Source organism: Thamnophis sirtalis, unplaced genomic scaffold, assembly GCF_051295495.1.
Source record: "Thamnophis sirtalis isolate CommonGarterSnake01/CBP01778 unplaced genomic scaffold, rThaSir2_p1.2 scaffold_10, whole genome shotgun sequence".
Lineage (NCBI taxonomy): Eukaryota > Metazoa > Chordata > Lepidosauria > Squamata > Natricidae > Thamnophis > Thamnophis sirtalis.
The window spans coordinates 67,668,077-67,678,076 of record NW_028261390.1 but is presented as its reverse complement, the minus strand read 5'-3'; positions in this window follow the sequence as shown (position 1 = coordinate 67,678,076).

Genomic DNA, 10,000 nt, shown 5'->3' with positions numbered 1-10,000 from the left:
CTATCTATCTATCTATCTATCTATCTATCTATCTATCTATCTATCTATGATAGATAATAATTTAACAACCAGTTCTCTGCCCTAATGTCCAGTTGGGTGGGCGTGGCTTGGTGGTCATGTGATTGGGTGGGCGTGGCCAATTCAACATCTCTCATGTCGATGGGCACTTCACCTTAGCTCTTGCAATGTAATGAGAGTTAACCAGAGAGGTAGTTTCTGTAAGCAGGACAATAAAGATGAGGCTAGAAACAACACTAGAATGTTTCCCTCCTGCCTTCCTTACAGGATTAGCCCTGTAAAGTGGAAAAAAACAAAAAAAACAAAATGAGATTTCTTCCAACAACCAGTTCTCCAAACTGCTTAGAAAGTGAACAACCGATTCTCCCGAATAGGTGCGAACCCCTGGTATGTGTGTGTGTGTGTGTGTTCCAGTATAACTTTGGAGCACCTTGAGCAATTTCAACCAAACTTGGTACACAGATAACATACGTACTGGAAACAAAATACTGGACGGGTAAGACACCCCTGGTGTGTTCGTGTGCATGTGTTTCAGCATAACTCTGGAATGCCTGGCCTGTTAAGGAAAGCGAGTGCGACGTCCTAACGCGGCAATTCTTTGTGATGTCAGTTCTTTCACAGCTTCCTCTGGAAAGCCAACCGTGATGTTCACTCTCCAGTGGACCAATGGGGAAGTGCCTGATGGATTTGGGGCAATGCGCCAGGATCGTACACAGGGCGGGGAAGAGGAGTGCATGGGAGGAGGAAGGGAGAGGGCAGGGATGATGGGCATGGGAGTAGGGGGAAGAATGGTAGGAATGGGGCACTTACAAGAGAGATAGTTTCACCTGCTTGCAAATGCAAATGGCTTCTGACGCAGTTAAAATGTTTCACAAACAAGTGATTTTTGTGTGTGTTTGTGTGTGTGCAAGAGAGAGATGAGAGACAGAGTCAGTCAGACAGAGAGAGAGGAGTGAGTGAGAGAGTGAGAGCAAGGAAGAAAGAGAGAGAGAGAGCAAGGGAGAAAGAGTGAGAGAGCGCGCGCGCAGGGGGTATTCCCTGCTCTCCAACTATGATCATAGTTATGAAATATGTGTCATTCAGCGGAAACTGTGCGTCCTTCAATACATGAATGCCAATATCTAGTGTCTCAAGGAATGGATACATCATAATCAGATGGCAATTCTGAGACTTTGAAAATCTTGACACATTAGTCTACCCAAATGGGGGAAAAAAATCTCAATGCGTTGGAGCTCATCAGATTAATAATCCAGTGTCTGTATCATTCAGTAGATAATGATTAATATGCACTGGATGTTGGATTCTCCTTTCCTTGTTTAATGAAATTTAAATAATAAAAACATGACACAAAGGTGAAGATACAGATTTCAGCATAAGAAATCAGGAGATCGCTTCCGTTTAATTCATTTTATTTCAAGGCAACTGGGAGTCATTTAAGAAGGCAATGTTGACATGTCATTTAAATTAGTAACAAGACTGGATGTTGGTTCCTATCTGGTTGAAACATAGTTGTTGAAGTTTTCTTTTCTGATTGTCCTCTGTGCTTTAGCTTTCTTTCAATATCACAGACTCTCTCTTTTACAAGGAATGCAACATATGAAGACTAAATGGGCTTAGCCACATAAAGTAAGGAGGAATCTCCATTCCCACATCACTCCAGGGGAAGGATATTGCAAAATCTCCATTCTCTCCCCACTCCAGGGGAAGGATACTGCAAAATCTCCATTCCCTCCCAACTCCAGGGGAAGGATACTGCAAAATCTCCATTCCCTCCCAACTCCAGGAGAAGGATACTGCAAAATCTCCATTCCCTCCCCACTCCAGGGGAAGGATACTGCAAAATCTCCATTCCCTCCCAACTCCAGGAGAAGGATACTGCAAAATCTCCATTCCCTCCCAACTCCTGGGGAAGGATACTGCAAAATCTCCATTCCCTCCCAACTCCTGGGGAAGGATACTGTAAAATCTCCATTCCCTCCCCACTCCAGGGGAAGGATACTGTAAAATCCCCATTCGCTCCCCACTTCAGGGAAGGATACTGCAAAATCTCCATCCCTCCCAACTCCAACTCCAGGGGAAGGATACTGTAAAATCCACATTCCCTCCCCACTTCAGGGAAGGATACTGCAAAATCTCCATTCCCTCCCAACTCCAGGAGAAGGATACTGCAAAATCTCCATTCCCTCCCCACTCCAGGGGAAGGATACTGCAAAATCTCCATTCCCTCCCAACTCCAGGAGAAGGATACTGCAAAATCTCCATTCCCTCCCAACTCCTGGGGAAGGATACTGCAAAATCTCCATTCCCTCCCAACTCCTGGGGAAGGATACTGTAAAATCTCCATTCCCTCCCCACTCCAGGGGAAGGATACTGTAAAATCCCCATTCCCTCCCCACTTCAGGGGAAGGATACTGCAAAATCTCCATTCCCTCCCCACTCCAGGGGAAGGATACTGTAAAATCCCCATTCCCTCCCCACTTCAGGGAAGGATACTGCAAAATCTCCATTCCCTCCCAACTCCTTGAGAAGGATACTGCAAAATCCCCATTCCCTCCCCACTCCTGCAGGGAGGATATTGCAAAATCTCCCTTCCCACCCCACTCTGGGTCCAGCCAGAGATGATATTTGCTGGTTCTCCGAACTACTCAAAAATTCTGCTACCCCTTTGCCAGAACCTGTCAGAACCTGCTGAATGTCACCCCTGTAACAAAGGTATTGTCAACATACTTACAACAAATCCAAACTTTTGATCATATGTATGAAAGTACTATAGTTTCTAGATACTGCATTTAAGTCTCTGCTGTGAGTCCTGAGAATGGTGATCCCACAGGTGTTCCTCTGATTTCTTGATATATTTTTCCTTCAAATTGAAACATGTAGTGAGTCAGAAGTTGATAAGATCCATGAGTCTGGGTATTCCAGTTTTACTATATACATGGCTAGGTTCAGAAGTGGTATTTTATCAGTTCGGACCGGTTTCACCCAGACCAGCAATGGAAATCATGTGAGGCCTCGCCCACCTGCCCTGACTCATAGTATTCCATTTAGACTATTTTTTTAGCCAAAAGTGCATGCATGGAAGACTTAGCGCATGTGCAGAGGTGGAGCCAGAGGTGGGTTCCTACCAGTATGGACCAGTTTGGCTGAACCGGTAGTAACTTGCTAGCCTGAATCGCTGGAACCGGCAGTGACCCAGGCCTGCCACGCTCCTGAACCGGTTCTCCAATGGCACCGCCATCTTGATTTTCAGTTCTGCGCATGCTATGATAAATCAAGGTTCTGAAGAGAGGTTTGAACCGGTAGGAACCCACCTCTGGCATGCTTCCCTTCTGCGCATGCGCTTGACCTTCTGTGCATGTGTTTTGCTTGTGCGTGTGCCTTCCATGCATGTGCCCAGCTTCAAAAATATGCCTAAATAGGACAGCGTAGAGCCAGGGCAGCGGGGGAGCACCCATGATTTCTGCTAACAGGTCCGAACTGGCTGAATCTCCCTCAAAATTCACTTGTTTTGGTGGAGAGAAGGGGAAAAAACAGGCTTTCAACCTCTCTTCAGAACCTTGATTTATCATAGCTTGTCATTTCTATCTTAGGATATGGCAGTTCAGGGCTAAGATTTCCCACTGAGTGGAAATTACCACCACCCTTTCTGGGATTGTATTGTTAAATTATTGAAGGCTCTTGAAATTTATTTTTTTAATTTATTTTGTAGGCTAAGGATTTATACCTCGAATGAAGAAGGCTACCCTGGCTATTTATATTCAGAAGAAAATATGATGCAATTTGTCAATGTCAGCATTTATGCACTATGTTCACAGATGCTTCTGTGTCGTTATGTTTTTAAAGATTACATTATGCTGCAGCGTGTTGGTTTCCTGAAGCAAAAAATAGGATATCTTGCTGTACTATACTATTTTTTTTTACGGCATGTCATTCCCCCCCCCCCAATACCCTTCTTCCTCCTTTTGTTGAGGGATGTGGTGGCTCAGTGGCTAAGACACTGAGATTGTCTATCAGAAAGGTCGGCAGTTCAGCGGTCCGAATCCCTAGCGCCGCATAATGGAATGAGCTCCAGTTCCTTGTCCCAGCTTCTGCCAACCTAGCCGTTCAAAAGCATGTAAAAGGGCAAGTAGAAAAATAGGAACCAACTTTGGTGGGAAGGTAACAACGTTCCATGTGGCCTTCGGCATTTAGTCATGCAGGCCACATAACCACAAGGACATCTTCGGACAACGCTGGGTCTTTGGCTTTGAAACAAAGATGAGCACCGCCCCCCAGAGTCAGGAACAACTAGCACATATGTGCGAGGGGAACCTTTACCTCCTTTCGTTGGCCCAACAGTAAGTACAGTCAGGGGTCCCTAAAACAGCAACACACTTCTGAATTTGAGAAAAAGTAACTAGCAATGAGTATATGGAGGTATTCATACAATGCTTCTTGGGGGTATTGTTGGTTCATTTGTAGTGCTACTCTTTCATGTAAGCACCTATAGGATTTTGCATTTGTGTTGACTGATTAGGCAAATCCCTGCAGTTTTCATGGTGAAACTTTGGAAATAGTTTGCCATTGTCTCCTTTCTATGAGCCGTGGTGGCGCAGTGGTTAGAGTGCAGTACTGCAGGCTACTTCTGTTGACTGCCAGCTGCCTGCAATTTGGCACCTCAAATCTCACCAGTCTCAATGTGTAATTGAGAGACCGCCTGCTGCCAATTACCTCCCACAGACCCATTAGATCTCACAGGGTTGGCCTCCTCCGGGTGCCATCTACCAGCCAATGCCACCTGGCTATTACCCGGGGGAGGGCCTTCTCTGTGGCAGCTCCGGCCCTCTGGAATGAACTCCCCACAGGGATTCAGACCCTCACCTCTCTCCAGGCCTTCCGAAAAGCCATCAAAACCTGGCTTTGCCGGCAGGCCTGGGGGTGATGAGTTCCCTCCCCTCTCGACATGTATGGTTGTGTGACTGTTGTCTACTTTTATTATTTGTATTTGGTCTTTTATGTTCCCCCTTTTTTTTCCCCTTGAATTGTTCGCCGCCCTGAGTCCTCCCGGAGAAGGGCGGCATACAAATAATAAAATACAAATACAAATACAAATACAAATACTCAGCCTTCCATCCTTCCGAGGTGGGTAAAATGAGGACCCAGATTGTTGGGGGCAAGAGGCTGACTCTATTAACCGCTTAGAGAGGGCTGTGAAAGCACTATGAAGCGATATATATATAAGTCTAAGGGCTATTGCTATTGCCCTCCCTCCCCCTTCCTTCCAGTTAGAACACTGAATTGCAAGCAAACTCTGCCCACAGTCAGGAGTTCGATCCTGACCAGCTTGAGGTTGACTCAGCCTTCCATCCTTCCTAGCTGGGTAAACTGAGGACTCAGATTGTTGGGAGCAGTAGGCTGACTCTATAAACCGCTTAGAGAGGGCTGTAAAAGCACTATGAAGCGGTATATATAAGTATAAGTGCTATTGCTATTAGGGTGGCAGCTGTTATGCCATGCAGGGGCATAGAAGTCTCCTGCGGAGCAGACCAACCCTAATGCTCCCACCAAGGAAGGCCACCATTGAAACTTTTCTTAAATAAGAGGTTTCACAGGGGAGACTTACCTATTCTTTGTGTGAAAGAGGCTCTGTAAATACATGAAGCTCACCAGTAACCTTTTAATGTCTTTGCACCTGGAGAAAAAAAGCCCACCTACTCACATGACACCCCCCCCCACTAAGCCACACCCACAGAACCGGTGGGGGAAAAAATTAGATTTGACTACTGGTGTTACGCTTGCGATGATATTCATATCAATTATATTAGGAAAGAAGACACCAAGTTTTATCTACGTTTTAAAAGATGGATATTACATATCTTTATTATGCCTGAAGGTGAAGTGAAGATTTGTATTATTATGCCTCACAGCATCTAGATGACTGAGCTCAGAAACAAAACAGAGATTGGAATTGGGTGAAAATATCCAGCGGATTAAAACATCATAGCATTCTTTCAGGTTTTGTTGCTGGTCCCATTAACATTGCAAACTGAATCACCGCGAATTCTACAGTTCTGAATATTGGAACAATGTGCAGGAGCATCCCCTGCTTTCTATTCATCGACTGCGATGAAGAGATAGTTACTAAGCCTTCAGCTAATTAAAAACAGTCAGGCACCGAAACACTCTGGAGGAGAAGGGGAAAAAAAAGCTGTTGCATCCTGGAAATCTGCTTGTATAGCTTCTTCTAATCTTTCTTTGACACAGATATATATTAAGAAATGACTAATCTGCAAGGTACTGCTTTGGGTTATCTCCAGATGTTGGTGATGCTACTTTCCACGGGTGCCTTTCATCCAGATGTTATTATGAACTGAGATGAGGAAATGTGGTCCTTCTTATTGATACAAGGGGAGAGGAACCTGGATGGAATACAAAGGTGGAAACTGGATATGACAGGATAGATAGATAGATAGATAGATAGATAGATAGATAGATAGATAGATAGATAGAAATAGAGAGAGAGATGATAGATAGATGATAGATAGATAGATAGTTAGACAGCCAGATAGATAGATAGATAGATAGATAGATAGATAGATAGATAGAAATAGAGAGAGAGATGATAGATAGATGATAGATAGATAGATAGATAGATAGATAGATAGATAGATAGATAGATAGATAGATAGATAGATAGAAAGATAGAGAGAGATGATAGATAGATAGATAGATAGATAGATAGATAGATAGATAGATAGATAGATAGATAGATAGATAGATAGATAGATAGATAGATAGAAATAGAGAGAGAGATGATAGATAGATGATAGATAGATAGATAGATAGATAGATAGATAGATAGATAGATAGATAGATAGATAGAAAGATAGATAGATAGATAGATAGATAGATAGATAGATAGGATCAGTAAATATGAGATAGATGGATGATAGATAGATAGATGATAGATAAATAGATAGATAGATGATAGAGATAGACAGACAGACAGACAGACAGACAGACATAGATTTATTTATTTATTTTCTTTTATTTATCCCATCTGATAAATTTGCAAGATTTGTTTTTCTCGAATTACAGTACTCATACAAATTAGACTGTGTTGTTTCTCCATATCATATAATATGTGGGTATAATGCATCCTTTTAGAGAGAGCTGAAAGCCCTATGAAGCGGTAAATAAGTCTAACTGCTATTGCTATTGCTAACAATTGTACAACTTGTTTGCACTAATCCAAGGATCTGATCCCGACAAACTTATTCAACAACATTGGATCAGAAAATATTTTGGAGATGGAGAGAATCTGAGCTGTGAGTGTGAAAGCTATTTTACAATTACTGGAAAGAAAACTGTCATGGAATCGTTCTTCCTCTTAAATTTTGAATCATGTAAACAGCAGCAGGAATAAAAAAAGGAAGATAAACAACATTCAACATGGTTTTTTTTTTTAATTCATCGAATGAAATATAGTCATCGGGGAAAAGAATATCTATTTTCATGTCATTAAAATAAAAATTTAGCCCCTTCTGGATAGGCTTTTGTTTATGTCTTTCTATTGAATAACTGGATACCAACATTTTGCATTTTTGTTTAGCATATAATAATATAATTATTACCTTATAATATATCCAGCTGCCCAGAATTAGTTTAGAGTTGGGTGGCCCTGGAATTGAATGAATGAATGAAAAAAAGAGCTATCAACAACATAATGGACTCATAATTTCTTTTTCTTGCCAGATGCACAGAAGTAAAGGAATTATTCCCAAGGGGGGGGGGGGAATAAGGAAGAAATTTAGAAAACTGAAGGATGAAAATTTAAATACCACAAATTGGAAAAGAAGAAACAAATCAATATCTATAATGAAATATTGTTTCATGTAAGTAATAAGAAGCTAACATTAGATAGCAGATGTAAGTGATAATGAACTAGGGAAAAAATGAATGGAATAGAATAAAAGCATTGGAAGGGACCTTGAAGGTCTTCTAGTCCAACCCCTGCCCAGGCAGGAAACCCTACACCACTTCAGACCAAAGATTGACCAGTATCTTCTTAAAAACTTCCAGTGCTGGAGCATTTACAATTTCTGGAGGCAAGTTGTTCCACTGATTAATTTTTCTAACTGTCAGGAAATTTCTCCTCAGTTCTAGGTTGCTTCTCTCCTTGATTAGTTTCCACCCATTGCTTCTTGTCCTGCCTTCAGGTGCTTTGGAGAATAGCTTGACTCCCTCTTCTTTGTGGCAGCCCCTGAGATATTGGAACACTGCTAGCATGTCTCCCCTGGTGCTTCTTTCTATTAAACTAGACATACCCAGTTCCTACAACCATTCTTCATATGTTTTAGCCTCCAGTCCCCTAATCATCTTGATTGCTCTTCTCTGCACTTTTCTAGAGTCTCCACATCTTTTCTACATCGTGGCAACCAAAACTGAATGCGGTATTCCAAGTGTGGCCTTACCAAGGCATTAAAAGTGGAATTAACACTTCATGTGATCTTGATTCTCTCCCTCTGTTGATGCAGCCTAGAACTGTGTTGGCTTTTTTGGAAGCTGCTGTACACGGCTGGCTCATATTTAAATGCTTGGAAAGATACAGGGAAGTAGAAAAAGGGAAGACAATGGCTTAGGTGGATAGATGGGACCAACAAAGAAAATTACAGGATTCTATGTGATAGGATGTAGCCCTGAGGTCCAGAAGGAAGAGGCTGATTCCCAGAGGACAAAGAGACAGCAAAGAAGGCTGATTGTCTGGTAGGCAGGAAGAAGGCAAAGATGGACCCTCCACAGCTGCTCACAGATGTCTATCGTTGGGCAGATATTTACCTTAGTCTGGCAAGATACTGTTTATAGGTGAACAGCAACAAAGGAACAATTCAAAGTAAGTCCACGTAGCATTCTTGCTTTTTTGAGTCTGACCAGTGGTGGGATTCAGCCAGTTCAGGCCAGTTTAGGCAAACCAGTTGTTAAATTGCTGGCTGGCCCTGCCCCTTCCTAACCCATCCTTTCCAGGAGTCCCCATGCTCCCCATTTTAGCTCCCAGGTAGGTGCAGGGAGGCCTACTAGGCCCAATATGGGGCGTGGGGGAAGATGTGGTGCAGCCCTCCCCCCCATGGCTTGTTTTTGTTCTCATGGGAGGAGGAGATGCAGGAGGCCAAGTTCTGCCTGCCACAACACCTGGCCATGCCCAGGATGGCCACGCCCACCCAGCCGGTCATTAGGGCAGAGAACCAGTTGTTAAATTATTTGAATCTCACCACTGGGTCTGGCTCTTTTCCTAGACAACCTACAAGTGTTGAGATGTTGAGCCCTCGTCCATGTAGTCACCAGATGGTGAACTGACTCAATAGTACTAATTTTTGATCAGGTATTTTTTTTTTTAGATGTAAGATATGAAAAAAGAGCACCAAGATGGGCACACCCAGTCTTGCTTTTATCTCTATTCATTATTTTATTGGACTTCTGTAAGGGGTCGTGGCGCCTTAGCTTTCGACTTACCTTGTCTTCTGCGAGCTGTCTTGGCGAAGAACTGTTTGCTACAGAGGCAACACAGTTTTCTTTAATGAGGCAGGGTGTCTCACGTTCTGACTCTTCCTTCGTCGCTTCTAAGGCAGAAGCCACAGAGCTCCAGAGATGATAATTTGATGTTTTAGTTATGTTAGGAAAGAACTTGACAGCTTTGGGTCACAACTTCTTTTTACAAAAAAAGTTTGGCATGAAAAAAGGCAGGAAGGGAGGCAGATAGGAAGGCAGGCAGGCAGGAAGGAAGGCAAATAGGAAGGAAGGCAGGCAGGCAGGAAGGAAGGAAGGCAGGAAGGAAGGCAAGCAGGAAGGCAGGCAGATAGGAAGGCAGGCAGGCAGACAGGAAGGAAGGCAGATAGGAAGGCAGGAAGGAAGGGAGGGTGGAAGGCAGGCAGGCAGGCAGGCAGGAAGGAAGGAAGGAAGGCAGATAGGAAGGCAGATAGGAAGGAAAGAATGAAGACAGGCAGGC